Source organism: Sus scrofa, chromosome 16, assembly GCF_054392235.1.
Source record: "Sus scrofa isolate SSC_HxYL_T2T_F1_AM1 chromosome 16, Sscrofa_HxYL_maternal_Yorkshire_Landrace_v2.0, whole genome shotgun sequence".
NCBI lineage: Eukaryota > Metazoa > Chordata > Mammalia > Artiodactyla > Suidae > Sus > Sus scrofa.
The window spans coordinates 58841809-58860081 of record NC_139398.1 but is presented as its reverse complement, the minus strand read 5'-3'; the positions used below and the strand labels follow the sequence as shown (position 1 = coordinate 58860081).

At 40.7% G+C, this 18273-nt stretch overlaps 1 long non-coding RNA gene across 4 annotated transcripts in view; it reads left to right on the top strand.

Moving 5' to 3' along the window:
- Window positions 1-18273, top strand: part of LOC102159645 (uncharacterized) — a 594616-nt gene that overhangs the window by 332156 nt on the left and 244187 nt on the right. For 3 of the 4 annotated variants that reach the window (XR_014831496.1, XR_014831495.1, XR_014831494.1), the window contains one exon: window positions 835-953. This is a non-coding gene — a long non-coding RNA (uncharacterized LOC102159645). Of the gene's footprint in view, window positions 1-834; window positions 954-5304; window positions 5540-18273 lie in introns of all 4 variants that reach the window. The other variant, XR_014831492.1, reaches the window with a different exon arrangement.

Below are 18273 nucleotides of genomic sequence, written 5' to 3'. Positions count from 1 at the left end.
TGGGAACTTCCATGTGCCATGGGTGCAGCCCTAAAAATGAAAATAAAATGCTCATAAGGAGCTTTGGCTTTTCCTTTTTCTCCCAGCTTAGGGTATAAATGCCTCACATCTGGTTTTCATGGAAACGTACCTTTTTAAATACTCAAAATTTCACTTCTGCAGAGGCTTCCCTTGGATCCCATAGCCAGTTCTGTATAGCTCGGAGTAAAATTAGCCCCAATTTTAGGCAACTGCCTCAAAATTCTTGGCCAGGGCAGCTTGTGGATTGACATACAGACCATTAAATGGAAAGACACATGAAGTGTTTTGCTCATTATATAATGAGCGTAATTCACTTCTTGTTTAGGCTTCTATTGCTATCTCATGTCTGTACATCCTAACAACACAGAACGAGAGGACATGCAGCATTTGACTAAATATTTGTCTCTCCTTTTCTTTTGATCACGGGCCTTTGTGGGACCCTGCTGTGGGTCTGTGTGTCTGTGTATCATGCACCTCGAGGAACAGAGACAGGGTCACCTCGATAGGCTTCTTCTATCTGCTTGTGGTGATGTTTCCTCAGACAACTGTTTTTGGGGAAACCATTGATGCTAAGTTCCCTGGGGAAATAGAGAGGAATCTGTACCCTCCATCAGCTGTGGCACAGAGTTCTCACGCCAGGGAGGCAACTCCATACTTGAAAAATTCATTGCCTTTTGTTTCCATTGTGGATGATTCTGACAGTTACCTATTTTTATTTCCATTTTTTTTTTTTGGGGGGGATGCTTTTTTGGTCCTACCAGGAAATCTCTTTAGGATACTTATACATCTTTAACATCTGATCTTTTTAAACAGGAGGAGGTGACATTCTTGCTGTTAATAACAGGAAACCCAACTATTGCGAGAAGAGGGATATTGGAGATGAAATTTTGATGATAAAATTGCATGGAGAGAAGGGCTGCTGATGGATGAAGGTAAGAGTGAACATTCAAAACCAAAACCTGTGGATCTGTGAATTGTGATGGTGTCCTTGAATCTTTTCACAGAGACAGTGACCACCCCAGTGTGGTTATAATGTAGACCCTTGATTATTTTTAATTCACTGGTAAAATATACATTCAATGCTGTGCCAAACTCCAAACTTCTGCTCCTCTTTCTGTTTCTTTTTCATTTTATTCATGCTCATGCTCAAAAAGGTTTAGAAGACTGGCCAAGTGAGACATACAGTGATTTGCATATTTGGGGGAAATAAGTATCTTTTTCACGAAGCCAAGGATGCTAAACCCTCATCTCCCCATTCCCAGAGTTTACTAGTGTAATAGTCTGTGGAGACCCCTTTCTGTGGGCAGGAAGGAGGTTCTGCAGGGGAAAGCAGTAGAACTTTCAGTCTCCTTCCTGGAGGGTGGGTGACTTAGAGGTGAGAAGGAGGCGTTCTCCTTTTCTGTCCCACAGAGACCAGACTTTGCCAGCCTGATAAGAGTCAGACATACTGATCTGAGGTGGATGGAAGGATAGAGGAGGGATTTTAGCCAAAAACTCACAGATTTACCTGCATGCCTGGCAATCCTCAGTCTCCTAGGTGGTCTCTGTCCAAAGAGAAACACGCTTATAATAAAAGTTCTGGCAGAACTAAATGTTCAGTTGTGTGGGTTTGTCTTACTTAATGCACAGGGTCATTTTTTTTTTCAGTTGCAAAGTTAACATTAACATTGAAGAATATATACTTTGGAAAACCAGAAGTATTTTCGATAGAGCCTTATATATTCTTTGCAGTGCTTTTATATCTTTTCTAAAGTTTATATATATATTGAAAACATAAAGTGATAATAAGACTGCACAGGGTACTGAATCTATTTCCATTTTGAGGTGTTTGCTCTTTCCAGGTTTGTCAATTTTGTGTGATTTTGGTATGCTTTAAAAAACTAATTTATTTGAGATAAATTTACATAATACAAGGTCAACCATTTTTTAAGAGAACAATTCATTGGCATTTAGTACCTTCATAGTGTTGTGCAACCATGTCTATCTAGTTCTAAAGCATTTCCATCTTATGCAAACTATTACATTTGGAGTGGATAAGCAATGAGATCCTGCTGTATAGCACAGGGAACTATATCCATCATCACAGGATGATGCAGGATCCTGTGAGAAAAAGAATGTATGTATATATGTATGACTGGGTCACTTTGCTCTACAATAGGATTATTTTTAATGATTTTTATTTTTTCCATTATAGTTGGTTTATAGTGTTCTGTCAATTTTTGTACAGTAGAAATTGACAGAACACTGTAAATCAACTGTAATGGAAAAATAAAAATCATAAAAAATAAAACATTTTCATCTTAATGTAAAAGAGATGATAATCTGTATCAATAGGTAAAACCTGTACCCATTAAGCAGTTTTTCTGCATTTCTCTGCATTTTCCCCTTTCTCTAGACCTTGGCAACAACCAATCCATATTCTGTACATGTGGATTTATCTATGCTGGGCATTTTATGTAAATGGAATCTTATAATATGTGGCTTTGTTTGCATACTATTTTTGCTGGTACATCCCTGCTGTAGCATGCATCAATATTTTTCTTTTTATGGCTGAATAATATTCCATTGTAAAAATACTCTACTATTTGTTTATCCATTTATCTGTTGATGGACATTTGGGCTACTTCAACATTTCAGCTCTTCTGAATAGTGCTTCTGTGAATATATATGCACATGTTCTTAGTCTATGTTTTCAATTCTTTGTTTCTATGCCTAGCTTATACTGGTATTAATATAAATGCTGAGTTATAGGGTGACTCTGTGTTTAACTTTTTGAGGAACCACTAAACTGGTTTCCACTGTGCCTGAACAATTGTGCCTTCTAGCCAACCATGTGTGAGGGTTCCAATTTCTGCACATCCTTGTCAACACTTGCAATTTCCGATTGGCATACTTTTAACCACTGTGAACATGTCATTTTATACTATCAACTAAATTTGAGTTTTAAAATTTATATTTACCTCTGGCATTGGTAGGTCTTGATGCATTTGACATTATCTGGGTGGCTTGCCACTTCAGAAGTTTTGTCCTGTTATCCTAGTTTTTCTCAGACCCAGCAATTCATCCCTGCAATTTTTACATTTGATAGTTTTGAGCACAAGGCTTACCACTGGAGCAATTTCTCTTGGGTCTTAGAGTGACCTCTGTATTAGTTGTGAGAGATCATATATGAAGGGCTCTGCTCTCCTTTCTGGCCACATGGACTTTCTTGAAGCATGACACTGGAAACAGAGCACTATCCTAAAAGCCAAGTAGTGGAACTCACATCTGGCTTCTGTTGAAAGTTGTGCTGAAAACAGGACTACGTGTATGAAGCAAAAGAGGGAACAGTGTGGGAGATACCTTCGAGCATACACTTTTCTTCAGCCTCACCCACATCCTCACATTTTAAGCTCACACCAGGTGCATGGCTGAGAAGAAATGAGACTGGTCAGCTAGGTCAACAGAGTCTGGGGACAGAAGCGAAGCAATGATGGCCTTGTACATATGGGAGTGGACAGGATGAAAGGCTAGAATGATTACCATAAGCTGGATGTGCCTGCTGTAACTCAACTGGTGAATTAAGTGATCAGGGGAAAATGACAGAAGGCAAAATTCAGGGTTTCTCAGCCTCAGTACTACTGCCATCTCTTGCTGTAAAATCCCATGTCATGGCGAGGTTGCCCTGTACCTTGTGGAATGTTTAGCAGCCTCCCTGGCCTTTGTACACTAGATGCCAGTAGCATCCAGACATTCCTCTCCCCCTCCCATCTGGATATTATGAAACATCCCTGGGGGCTAAAATGATTCCCACTTGAGGACCTCTGGGCAAAAGTGAATATTATTTTTTTCACTTATCATTTGTCTCTATCAATGGGTTAGTATTTAAAAGCTGGTATTTAATGAGGCCCTGCTATGTGCCAGGCACTATGCTCAGAATTTTCATTTGTTTGTCCCTCAGTCAATGTTTGGGTGTCTATTCTGCTAGGAACTGAATTGACACTGTGGACTAGACAATGGAAAACTGCTGCCCCTGTGGAGCTTCCATTCTAATGGAGAGACAGGCCTGTTGAAATAGTCACACAAACATAAAATTGCAACCGTGACAAGTGACATGGAAGGGAGACCTTTGGGGAGTATAAGAGCAGTTGTCCAGTGCTCCCTGCAGGCCTGGCTTTGTGCTGAGACTGTCACACATATTAATCCTGGTGCCCCTTACAACAGCTGTTTGATGTAGGTGCTGATGTGCATGCCCATTTTGCTGACTCTTAGGTGGGCAAAAGTCACACACGTAATAGGTGGTAGAGTTTAACTTCTGAATCTGATGAGTTGTCCTCAGAGCCTGAGCTTCTACCTTCCATCCAAGATGCCTCGAGCTGACATCTGCAGAATGAATATATGACAACTGGTTAAAGAGGGGGAAGGGGAAGTGCTCCAAGGTGGAGTTAAAAGTAAATGGTTAGACCTTGAAGCAGAAAAGAGAGTAGAGGACGTAAAAAAAGGCCTGGGTGGTTGGAGTAGAGAGAGTGGTAGGGAGGGGAAAGAGAAGGTGGGTGAGGTGGCAGGATCCCACCGCTCCCAGGCCTTGCAGTCCAGGTTAAAGAGATCCAAGGGGGAGGGGGAGGGAGTGGGATGGACTGGGAGCTTGGGATTAATAATGCAGACTATTGCCTTTGGAATGGATTAGCAATGAAATCCTGCTGTGTAGCACTGGGAACTACGTCTGGTCACTTATGATGGAGCATGATAATGTGAGAAAATAGAATGTATACATTGTATGTGTAACGGGTCACCATGCTGTACAGTAGAAAAAAAAATAAAGTATTGGGAAAATAAACAAAAGAGATTCATCTTTACCCAGAGAACTGTGGGGAGCCCCCGGGAGTTTTCAGTAGGGAGGGGACACTGAGGTTTTCCCTCATGACATATTTAACGTTTACAGCCACCCAAGGAGGAAGATGGGAGCCATTTCACCAAAGAGATGGCAGGGGGGCGGGGGGAAACACGGGGAGACAAATGCTTTGAGAAGGCCACAAGATTGAAATGGGCATAGCTGGACTTTCCACTCAGGCTTGGCCATTTTCAAGCCCATTCTCCTAACCACCACAGCCCCAGCACCCTCTGTTCCAGGCTCCTTCGGCACTGAGCATACCTTCCCCAATGTCACCAGTGAGTTAGGTTGACACCCAGAAATTCTGCCCCTGTGGACTTGGATGTCTGAACACAGACAGGATTCCATGCATCTCAACAGTCATTCTTTAACTTCTCAATTTTTGAGTCTCTGTTTATTTTCTTGCGCTCCAGCTCCAATTCACCCTTTCACCGCGGCACCCCACCCCCCACCACTCAGTGCTGCCCTGGGACACTGGACACGTGACCTCCGATAAGAATCACTCCATTCAGAGGAGCTGGCAGGTGGATGTCCTCTTTGCTCAAACATGCGTGAAGGTCTTCACTCCCTAGATCTCATGGCTGTGGAGTTGGGAACTCTGGCTGGCCCTCCTCTGTTCTTTTGGAGATAGTGCGTTTCTCCCTCCAGGTAAACTTCAAACTAGTGTTCATTTAAATATTAATTTGCAATTGCGCCATCTCTTCTGTGATATTACCACAGTCTGTGGCAATTAGGCTGAGCGGGCCTCCTCGCTCTCTTGAATCGCACGTCAAGGCAGCGCGGGGACTTGCTGCCGAGTCCGATCCTTCCTTTCACGCCATCCGAAACGCTCTGCACGGCGAACCACATTGAAATGAGCCCCTTCATCTTCCGCATGGATAATTAAACTTCAAACACTGTTTATCTCAGTCCCCAAATCCTCCGAATGCAGAAGCAAATTAATTTTAAATCTATATCTGCTTTAAATAGTAATTGTTTAATCAACAGGCTTGATGTATAATTATATTCTTTGTTCGTTCTCCCGGCAGGCTTGAATAGACCACATAATTCCTGGGTTGCTTTCATTTCTGTAATTAGATCATGTGACAGACCCTCACTATATTACAGTTGACTCTAGTTACTTCTCCCCCCACCCCCTTCGAAATTCTAAAACGGTTTCTCATGAATACTTAGATTATAACAGCTCAGCTTAACACCGAGCTGTGAGTGTTTTGCTTTAATCCTTTATTCTTCTTTCACCTAATAATTTACTCTGGAGCAAGTGATCTTACTGGTGGCTGCTACACTGGGCTGGCTGTATCCTTGCAGAATTAAGAGTTCTTGTCCTTATTTTGAACCAGTTTCCCTAAAGGAAAACCCTTTCGGACCACCACATAGAAACACACTCTCTGGACTCTTTGAAGCCACTGTTATCCTTGTAGAAGAATGTAAGGTTCAAACTGAACAACAAAAGCATATACTGGGCTTTTGTTTTTTAATCATCTGTGGCTTCATGGAGAAAGAGTAAGTCATTTTCCTTATTAGAAAGAGCAGTTTTGTCTCCAAGAATTTACTTTACTTGCTTGGCTTCATCCCATAAAAATGAGAGCTGGATATTAGATAATTAGGTCAACATTGAGATCGTTTCACTAATTGGAATTTGTTTGTCCCACACAATATGCCTGATTTTCTATGGGACTGAGCTAGAAATAGGATGGTTCAGCCAATCTGGTTCTTTCAGCTTCTTTTATCACTCATGTCCTCTGGCTCATTATCTTTCAGATTTTATTTCCCAGAGTTCTTATAATTCTTAATATTTTTCTTCTTTTTGTTATTGAGGTATGCAAAATTGAATCAGGCATCTCGAGCATGATCCAATCAATAGTGTGTAAATTGAGGGAAGTGGTTAGAAGTTGGAGAGAGGGAGAGAACATCATTTGGCTGTTGTTGTTAAAAAATGAAACAAAACAAAAAAACCACGGGGTGTCTATAGTTAAAGCTCAACTGAATAGTGCTCCTTTTCCTCCATCATATTTCAGAATTACATTCACGTTTGCACTGTCACTCCTCAGCCTTCTAAGCTTTTTTTTGTTTCTTACTTTCTTTCCTACCCATGAAATATCTGTGTTTTTTGATTACTTTCTCTTAACTAGAAAAATGTAGATTTTTCAGGCGGTGTCTCATTTTGCTGTTCTAACTCAGCTGTGCATTTTGATGAGTTTCACCATCATATCCTGCCCATATTTCTGTAACTGTCAGGGTTTTTTTTTTTTTTTTTTTTGGATCATTTCACCATCCTTTTGGGTATTTGCAACATCTCCCAATTACATCTGCGGCATTAATTTCTGCATTTGTTATTCACCTTTCCAGATCACCCATGCAAATGCTAAATTACATGTGACACACTCATAGGTACCACTACATTCCCAGATTAATAATTATCCTGGGTTAATGGATTTATGATTTTTTTGGCTGGAGAATTCTGACCTCAATTTCTCTCCTACTCTTCACTGGACGTCAATCATTATGTATCCTTTATTTGTATATTTACTAAGATTTAGAAACCCACATCATCACACAAAAATAATCTGAGATATATTTTGACTTAGATGTTCTGTTAGATAAGGCCTTGTTGGGAAATATAAACCACTTTTAATCTTCTGATAGAAAGAATGATATAGTACAGGAAGCCATATTACTGTTTTGCTATGTTATAATATTGTTACCCATGTGATAGTAAAACTGAGAAGCCAAAGAGGAGAGGGTACAGCAACCTAGCAGTTGGCAATTGTTTGAAGGAGTTTCCACCCTGAGACCAGACAGACCATAGTGGGTGGAAGTGTTACCAGACCCCAGAACTGGGGCCACTGGGAAGAGTTGGGAACACAGAGGCCAGGGTTGCCTGTTGGAGCCAGGGGTTCCCAGGAGATAAAAGCACTGCCTAAGATGGTACCTTGGTCAGGGAGAGGACAGAACAGCTTCCTTCTTCCTCCTACTTGAGGCCTTTTAGCCTCCTTTGGCTGATCCAACCTGGAAGCCAGTTACCAAGAACTGCTGTCCTCAGATATGCAGGTTAGAGCAAGAGAGGTGCAGAGTGGATCTGAGAGCAGAGACACATGACCAACATGGATGTGCTGTGAAAACTGGTACAAAGTCCTTTGGGCGTTTCAGTGAACTTTCCGCCACCTGCCTCTATGGTCTACTCTGAGCATACTGCTAGGCTAGTCTTCCTAAAATACTGTGTTTGCCTTTGCCCAATGACCCTTACTTCTTGCCACATCCAGCTTGAGCTCTTCAGGACTTTCCTCATCTGGACTGTTCTCGCCAACTCAGATTGAGATTTAGTTCTCGTTTGTCTTGGCCCAGTTCTTTGCCAGCAGGAAGGGAGGAGCAAAGGTAAAGTTCTATTGGTTGACCACCTATTATGCAACAGGTGCTGACCTGGGAGCTTTGTATATCTTCTCTTTGTTGAATTCTCAGGTGTTATTATCATTTTTAGGTAGGATGGTGGGGCTCAGCAACAGGAGATAACTGCTCCAAGTGACACTGTCTGGCTAGAATTGGAAGCAGGTCTTTCTAACACCATCTCGTTCCTTGGAGCTGCATCACCTTCTTGGAGCTTGGAGAAGAGAAGTGATTTATTAGAGTTCACATGGGTTGGTTATCGCTACCTGACATCTTAGTCCATCTGTTTTGGATTTAGATGATTTTTCTAGTAGTCATATTTTTGGAAGATCTTATCCACTGATCTTTAGTTCAAGTCCTACTTTCTTCATGGTATTTTCCATACCTGGAAATCCCACATCAAACTTTCATTTCTTTGACCTTCTCTGGCACTTATACAATTTAACTTTTTTATGGCTGCATGCATGGCGTATGGAAGTTTCCAGGCCAGGGACTGAACCCACACCTCCACAGCCACCCAAGGTGCAGCAGTCAGGTTCTTAACCCTTGGCACCACAGTGGGAACTCCACTTATACAATTTAAATATGTAGAGTTGGAGTTCCCATCATGGCTCAGCAGTAACAAACCCAACTAGTGTCAGTGAGGATGTGGGTTCCATCCCTGGTGTTACTCAGTGGGTTAAGGATATGGCCTGCCTTGAGCTGTGGTGTAAGTCACAGATGTGGCTCAGATCTGGTGTTGCTGTGGCTGTGATGTAGGATGGCAGCTCATAGCTCCAATTCAACCCTTAGCCTATGAACTTCCATATGCCATGGGTGTGGCCCCAAAAAGACAATCAATCAATCAACAGAGTCACTGAGTTCTCTAAGTGCTTTATATATGGAACCTAAATTCTTCAGTCAAGATGTAAATAGTAACAACAACCATTTTCTTATATATTTCCTCTATCTCTCTATAAAATCCCATCCTAGTGACACAGTTAACATTTTATGATTTACTCCAACCTGTATTCAGGAGTATAAGTGCCTTGTAGTTTAGACAGAGAACCTCCTACTTCTCAGGAGTGATTTCCAACCTTTCATGTGCATGAGTGTCACCCAGGGCTAGTATTAAAATGCAGATTTTGACTCCGCAGATCTGGGGTGAGGCCTGGGGTTAGGCCTGGGGTTCTGCTGCTGTTGTGAATCCTGGAAACACTAGAACACAAATTCATACATCAGAGGCAGCCGACAACCTACCAAGGATGTCTATCAAAATGGATACGAGGAGCAGACAGCTACATAGGCTCAAATATAGGGAACTGAGATAAATGGCCAATCAAATTAAGGGTCATAACCTTGGACGATGAGAAGTTGAGAGTAAATATATATTACAAGAATAAATTTGGTGGTGGCAGGGCTGGCAGGAAATAACACATGGTAAAAATTAGTTTTCCTTGAAAGCAGTTTTTGTAGTCTGTTGCCATTGAAACATATTACTTGGGGAAGGAGATGGGAGAAGAGGTGGCCTCTGAGTTGTTCTTGAAAGAGAGAAAGAGAAGGTTGTTCTTAGGCTCCAGATCTGACTTGATGGCCTCCAGAGAGGACCAGGAAGGTGTTCTTCTCCATCTTAGTTTAAGGAATATTTTGGGAGAGGACTTTGCTGTGCTGTGATGGGTGGAGTTTCTTGTTCTCTTTTGTCAAGTTCTAGCTGGACAATAGCACATAAGAAATCACTCTTAAGAGAGGAAAGAGAATTACTGGTGATGTATATGTACATGTGTACACACACACACACTATGCTTTTGGAGTCTAGTAAGCTGCTGTTTGATATTTAGCAGGGCCTCCTCCACTCAGCCACTGCTCCTGATCATGTGCTGGTCCCCAAGGTCATGGGGGTAGGTCTGCTCTGAGCACATTGTTGACTGCCTGTTGAGGGTCTCTGGAGAAGAATGGGAAGTGGGAAGGATGGACACTTTCCCTTCCCCCTCACCTCCTCCTGGGTTTCAGGAAAGTATGCTGAGGTGCCTCCTTGATTGTTAGACTCAAACCAAATATTTTCATAGGGATAAGAAAAGTTAACCCAAGGTATTGGCTAGAATCGATGTTACTTCCATTTTCAAAAATCAGTGCTATATTTTCTATAATTCAATCTTCTCATCTTTCTCCCAAATCCTTGTTGCTGATTAAAAAAAAAATATCTTTACTGCCTTTGTCAGGCATTTAACTGTCTATAATCCATACCATCTGCTGCAGATTTTTCAATTTTATTTTTGGATTTTAAATGAAGCTTTTTATTTGTCCATTTCATCTCTCTTATACTAACCATTATGTCTAGGACTCAGCTCAGATTTCCTCAAACCATCTGGAAGAGGACTGGATCAATCTCATGTTCATTGCTGATTTTGGAACGGGATCAGATATTTGGGGGGGGAAGATGTCTACAATTTTCCCTCACTGATCATGTTCCAGAATGTCCTTGGCCATTGCTTACATTTTATTCATGATGTGGTCTTCCCTAAACTCCAAATAATAGCAATTTTTATTGACCTTGATTTTTTTGGGTTGTTACCTTTGAAAAACCCTGGGGTGAAAGAGATAATCCTGGTAGAATTAAATGGTAAATATAAAATATTACCACTCTTTTCTCCTATCTCCTATTAACCTTTGTGGGAATTTCTGATTTGAGTTCAGATACATACACTGCTTCTCTATTCTCTTCTAGAAAAGACTGTAACCTCCGCTAGTGCTAAATCCTGTGTTTTTTCATCCATGTCTCTAGTGCTTGGCGTGTAAGTGCTCAGTAAATACTGATAAATGAAATAATGAATGACTTTGTCTGATAAACCTATTTTGTAGTCCGGTGGTAGGAACCTTTTTGAATTCTGCAAAGCATTGGTTAGGAAGTGGAAGCCAGTCTTTTCCTCCATAAAGTGATGGCTAGTTTGCCTAAAGTTAACATTTTTGTTCCTTTCCGTTTTGTTCCTTCCTATCTATGTATAAGCAAAGATCCTACTTTTTGATATGGAGAGATTCTCTATAGAAACACAGAGTTAACTTATAATTTCTGTTTCTAGTGAATCATTTCATATCAGAAGGTGGAGGGGAACTACAGAGTAGAGTAGAAAGATGGGGCGGTAGAGAGGACTGGAGCTTTGAGATTAAACAGATGTGGGCCTGAGTGCTGGTCTCCTCTTTGCAGTGACGAAACCCTGAGCATGTTACTAGTGCACTGAGTCCATAAAATGCAGACATTAATGGAGTCAAATGAGGTCTTAACAGGGCCTCCACAGCCCCGCCTGAGCTGGCCCTCATGTGCCCCAGCATTCTTCTTTTGCTCTCTGAATTTTACTCATGCTGCCTTCAGTTCCTCAAAAGCTCTAAGCTCCTCGCCCACTTACAGCAGGGCCTTTGTACATGTAGTTCCCTCTGCCACCCCCACTTTTTATCTCGTAATTTCTTTTTTTTTTTTTTTTTTCATATAGGAATCAGGATTGGGGCAGACATGCATCCTTCTTTTTTTTTATTTATTTATTTTTGTCTTTTTGCCTTTTCTAGGGCCACTCCTGCAGCATATGGAGGTTCCCAGGCCAGGGGTCTAATTGGAGCTGTAGCCACTGGCCTACGCCAGAGCCACAGCAACGCAGGATCTGAGCTGCGTTTGCAACCTACACCACAGCTCATGGCAACGCCGGATCGGTAACCCACTGAGCAAGGCCAGGGATCGAACCCACAACCTCATGGTTCCTAGTCGGATTCGTTAACCACTGTGCCACAACGGGAACTCCTTATCTCGTAATTTCGTATTAATTTCTTAAGGCTCAGCCAGCTTCCTTGATCTCTGTCAAGTAAGTTAGATTCCCCATGGAAGGTGTTTTCTGACTTTGTAAGACTTATTATGATTGTCATTAAATAATAACTGTGTCATAATGGGTTTAATTCTTCCTCCATTTTCCGTGCATGAGAATGGAAGCTCCATGAAGGCAGAGATCATGCCTATCTTACTCATTCTCCTGTCTGCGGTATTTATCAGAGCGCCTGACACAAAATATCTCAATAAATGTTGTTGGATGAATGAATAAATGAGTGGAAAGTTGCTAATAAGAGCAAAACACAAATTAGGTGCATGATAATTTTTATTTCTTTTTTTGTTTTTGTTAGTTTTTAAAATTTTTAATTTTATGTTGTTTTCTTAAATTGAAATACAGTTGATTTATAATGTGCCAATTTCTGCTGCATGGCAAAGTAACTCAGGCATACACATATATACCTTCTTTATCTCATATTATCTTCTATCGTATTCTACCCCAAGAGATTGGGTATAGTTCCCTGTGCTATACAGTAGGGTCTCATTTCTTATCCATTCTAAATGCAATAGTTAATAATTTTTTTGTATCTAATCCACCCTCCCAATTACCTTCTTATCTGCAACTCTGCATGGGAGAATAAGAAGAATAAAGAGTTCATGATTTGAATGGGTGCATCCTGACCTCCTTTAGTCGCCTGAAGATTTCTCCCTTTGCTATCCCTCTAAGTTCATGATTCTCAAGCTTCACTTTGCACCAGAATTAGCTGGGGAGCTTTGCAAAACTGAAGATGACTTTCTAGTCATTGTAGGATAGGGTCTGCACATCAGCATTTTGAAATGCTTTCCAGGTGATTCTAATGTATAGCCAGGATCAAAAACCATTGCTTAGGTGAGGAATTATTTTAAAGACGATGAAATTCAAGTATGTATGTAGGAGGGAGTTAAACACCTTAGCAGCTACTAGCACTTTGCACCAACTGATAAGCCTGGCTTTTGGAGAAAGGGAGAGAGGAGAGATTCATCATCAGATATCAGTGCATGTCCTGAATGGGTACCAGGCCATGCAATCAGGTGGAATCTTGCAAAGACTAACCTCAAAACTGCCAGTATACAAGCTTTGCCCAGATACACCAGACTTGTTGCTATTTCCATAGAGTGAATTACACTGGACTAGCCCTGGATATGTCTTTTCCTAGATGAAACAGTGTTGCAGTGGGTTTCCCATGTGGAAACAGCTTCAGGGACATTCCTTCTGAAGGGTGCTATAGAGGGGAGTGATAAATATGCTATGGGACAGGATTTTGGAAACCAGTTGGCTAAGATGATGGTTTTGTTTTGTTTTGTTTTTTTACCAGAAAGCTTAGGCTTCAAAGAGTGAATTTATAGAGTTTTATTAAATTTAAAAAAGGAAAATGGAAAAAAGCAAAATAATAACTGGGATTGTAAAACCTCTCTGGTATAGTATAAATGCTAAATCTTAGAACTCTGTTAAAGCAGGGATTGGTAAACTATGGTCTGTCTTCCAAAGCCTGCCTGTTGCCTGTTTTTGTATTGTGAGCTGAAAATGGTTTTTACATTTTCGAATGGTTGAAAATAATCCAAAGAAGAATAATATTTCATGACCCATGGAAATCATAGAATATGCAAATATGAGTGTTCATCAATGAAATGGTATTGGAACATAGTCACGCTCATTCTTTTTGTATCAACCAGGCTGCTTTTGTTCTATAAGAGCAGAATTGAGCCATGGTGACAGGCTGTGTTGCCCATGAAGCCTAAAATATTACCTCTCTGGCCCTTTGCAGAAAAAATGTACTGACTACTCTATTAAGGAATCAGAAGAGGAACCGGATAGAAGGGTTAGCCCTGGATTAAAAGGCAAGTGGAAGACAAGAGAAAGGAGAATAATGATTGCTTATTAATTGCCAGGCACATTCCCTCTCTCAACAGTCCTTAAGGTCATCAGGGTCCCAGCCAAACATAGATGCATCCTCAGATTAAGATCATTAGAAGGGGGTTTAACAAACGGACTATCTGCAAAGGGAAAGCAAGAGTGGGGATCTACAAGAGAGAGTGCAGCATCTCCGGCTCGTAACAAAGGAGATGTCACCTCTGGGCCTGGAGGGTTGAGAGAAGGGAGAAATACCTAGAATGCAGAAGGAAAGAGTTATGTAGGTTGTTTTCCTGAAGGGAAGGTTCTTGTCTTATCGCAGAAGGAATTCAGAAATGAGAAAGAAAGTGAGGATTTATTTAAGTGAGACACACACCTCTTTTTTAAACTTATTTTTTATATATAACAATTTTTATTTTTTTTTCATTATAGCTGGTTACATTGTTCTGTTAATTTTCTACTGTACAGCATGGTGACCCAGTTACACATACACGTATAGATTCTTTTTTCTCACATTGTCATGCTCCATCATAAGTGACTAGATACAGTTTCTAGTGCTACACAGCAGGATCTCATTGCTTATCCATTCCCAAGGCAATAGTCTGCATCTATTAATGCCAAGTTCCCAATCCATCCCAATTCCCCCCCCCCCTCCTTGGCAACCACAGTCTGTTCTCCAAGTCCATGATTTTCTTTTCTGTGGAAAGGTTCATATCTGGAAGCTAATATACGGCACAGAAATACACCTCTTAAAGAGAGGTGGGCAGAAAGGCAGGCAGCTGCCCTGCATTTCCCTGGCACTCTGGTTATAAGGGGCATCCAATTGCATGGGTGAAATATTCACTGGAAAGGAGGAATTTAGGGGTCATATTCCCTAATTTTCATTTCAGCTCCACCTTCCTGAAGGGTGGAGGAATTTTTGTCCTTACTTAGCTTTCATAGGAAGTGTCATGGCATTGGTGGGTACTACTTATCTTCATAGCTCATTAAGCAACAGGTCACATTCCGACACTGGAGATTCATGCCCATTTCCACCTTACTTTGCCTCCAGGGCACTTATCACCACCAAATATGTGGTTGCCAGTCTGGAGGTTGTTGCTTTTCTTGGTCTCCCCATGGATCCCACTGTTACATGATGTGTTGTTTCCTGCCATCTGGCTCCATGCCCCTCTTTCTCTCATACCTAGCTATCGACCTGCTTTGCAGTGGGCTGTCTGGAGAGCAGCAGGGACCTTCACTTGAAGGATGCAGCCAGTCTTGTAGGATCCCACAGGGAGAGAGCCAATTACTTCACTGCCCCCACCCTCACCTTTTCCCTTCCTACCTGATGGAAGGCTCCTATTGAGGAAAGTCATCCAGACCAACCTCCTGGGCAGCAAGGAGCTAGTGAAGGGTATAAGGGGATCCGTAGGGGCAAACATCCTATGCAGATGGGTACCACTGTCAACCTTGGGCCCCACTTGTGTAATGTTCCACTGATGATGCAAGCTAGGTTTAGTCAGGTTAATGCTCCTCAGTAAAGGCTGGTCTAGGATTTGAACTCGGACACTCTGATTCCCATGACTCACATTCTCTTAACTGTTATGTTATTCCAAGTTCAGATGGAAGGAACCTTAGAGGGAATCCAGTTTCCTCTCTTCCAGCTCAGGAGTGGTGTTTGTAGCACAGTTTTTGGATGATCCTTCAGCTGGAACTTGAATATGTGTCTGCATGGAGACCAACCACAGTCTGTGGTCACTTTTTTCCACTGAAGGATCTTTTTGTAACTGGAAAGCTCTTTCTTGTATTGGACAAATCAAGGAGGTCACATTTACAAATTTAAAAAATTATGTCTATCTAGACATTAGATAGATAGGCACATCGACATTTGAATCTCTAAGTTTTCTTTTTTACCCACTTTCTCACATTTTTCAGAGTTACTAGAAAACTCCCCCCATTTCTGTTTTCCTTTCTGGTACCCTTCTCTGGGTTCAGTGGTATGATTTTTTTTTCTATGGATATTCCTCCTCCAACCAGATGGTCACTTCCCATAGCCTTCTTCTTCATTCAAAGCCATAGCCTTTGAACAAAAGGAACTTGGGGGTACAAATTGTTCTTTTCCTTTTATTTTAAAAGCTTGAGCTCTTAAATGTCATGGAAGGTGTATTTCCAGGTCTTCAGATGGCTTCCCAGCCCTGTGTAATTCAGTGGAAGTAGTTGGTGGTCAGGGAGAGTAAAGCATCTCCACAGGCTTTGCCCTGCATCTCACACATACTCCAGGAAGGAGGCCCAACTAGTGATATGAATGGCCACATCAGGCCCACAGTTAGGCTGATTCTGTGCCACCCTGGGGGGGGGAAACTGGGCACTCTTCTCTGCTAGATGTGGTAATAAGATGTTTCATACCTGCTGGTGCTTATGCATCCTTATTGTTTCATGGAACCTAGGATGTGGTTTCTTTTTCAGAAAAAATCTAGAACTTGGTGAAACTCTGCGGACTCATGATGACGATGATAGTGACAATTACACCAATGTTCTGTTGAATGCTTAATCCTTGGTATACCAGGAACAGTTCTCAATATTTACCATTTGCCTCTAGGGAACCCTTTTTTTTTGCTTTTATATTTTCAAAGTTATTTTGTGAATAACTATAGAAGAAAATCAGAGATAAGATGAAAAAGATCTTTCTTAGAAATGTTATTAAAATTTATGCATAGCAAATACCAATTTTTTTTATTCCATGTTTTCCTGGTTTAGAAGATACATATATCAAAAATGGGCAACTTCCTTTGAAAGCCATTAGTTAGTCACCAACTGTCATATGTGATTCTAGGACATAGCCATCTTTAAATATGATTCCAGATTTCAAATACATCTCTACAAGTTTTAGCTTATCATTACTTCTGATTTTATCTTCTTTCAGGTAGCATCATCAAAATATAATCCTTATGAAAATTTTGATGGCTCATAATTTTGAGAGGCTAGCTATCCTTGTTCCATAATTGCAAAACATTTCTGATTTATTGACATAAATTAGAGTGATCAATAGAATTTTTTATATTTATATTATCTATTTTCTTTCATATCTCTTTTCATATATACCTGCTGTATCCACTTAGGACCCATATCAAGCATCATTTATGTTTACAATTATCATAAAGATGAAGGAATGTGGTCGTTCATCTTTTTAGCAAAACAGGATGGTCTAGGTTTTGATGACAAAATCCTGCATGATGAAATTCTTATTGAGTGACTAACCCATTGAGAACACTGCATTTCCTTTTTGTCCTTGGAAATATAATGTCCATGCAATGATTCTGGAGTTTGAAAGAATTCATCTTGGATATTGTCATTTGAAGATTCATAGTCTGAATTAATCCTTGCATTAATGTTCTGATTTATTGAATAAGTGTGAAACATCTTCCTCTGTAAATTTTATTTTTGCCATTATGGATAGAAAATAAAAATTATAAATTCTCAACTGTTTAACTAAAAAGATTTATTTATTTATTTATTTTTATTTTTAATGATTTTTATTTTTTCCATTATAGCTGGTTTACAGCGTTCTGTCAATTTTTTTCTGTACAACAAGGTGACCCAGTCACACATACATATATATACATTCTTTTTCTCACATTAACCTCCATCATGCTCCATGATAAGTGACTAGATATAGTTCCCATTGCTATATAGCAGGATCTCATGGCTTATCCATTCCAAAGGCAACAGTTTGCATCTATTAACCCCAAATTCCCAGTCCATCCCACTCCCTCCTCCTCCCCCTTGGCAACCACAAATCTCTTCTCCAAGTCCATGATTTTCTTTTCTGTGGAAAGGTTCATTTGTGCCATATATTAGATTCCAGATATAAGTGATATCATATGGAATTTGTAATTCTCTTTCTGACTTACTTCACTCAGTATGAGAGTCTCTAGTTCCATCCATGTTGCTGCAAATGGCATTATTTTGTTCTTTTTGATGACTGAGTAGTATTCCACTGTGTATATATACCACATCTTCCTAATCCATTCATCTGTCGATGGACATTTAGGTTGTTTCCGTGTCTGGACTATTGTGAATAGTGCTGCAAAGGACATAGGGCTGCATGTGTCTTTTACACAGAAAGTTTTTGTCCAGGTATATGTCCAAGAGTGGGATTGCTGGGTCATATGGTAGTTCTATATTTAGTTTTCTAAGGTACCTCCATACTGTTTTCCATAGTGGTTGTACCAGCTTACATTCCCACCAACAGTGCAGAAGGGGTCCCTTTTCTCCACACCCCCTCCAGCATTTGTTATTTGTGGACTCATTAATGACGGCCATTCTGACTGGTGTGAGGTG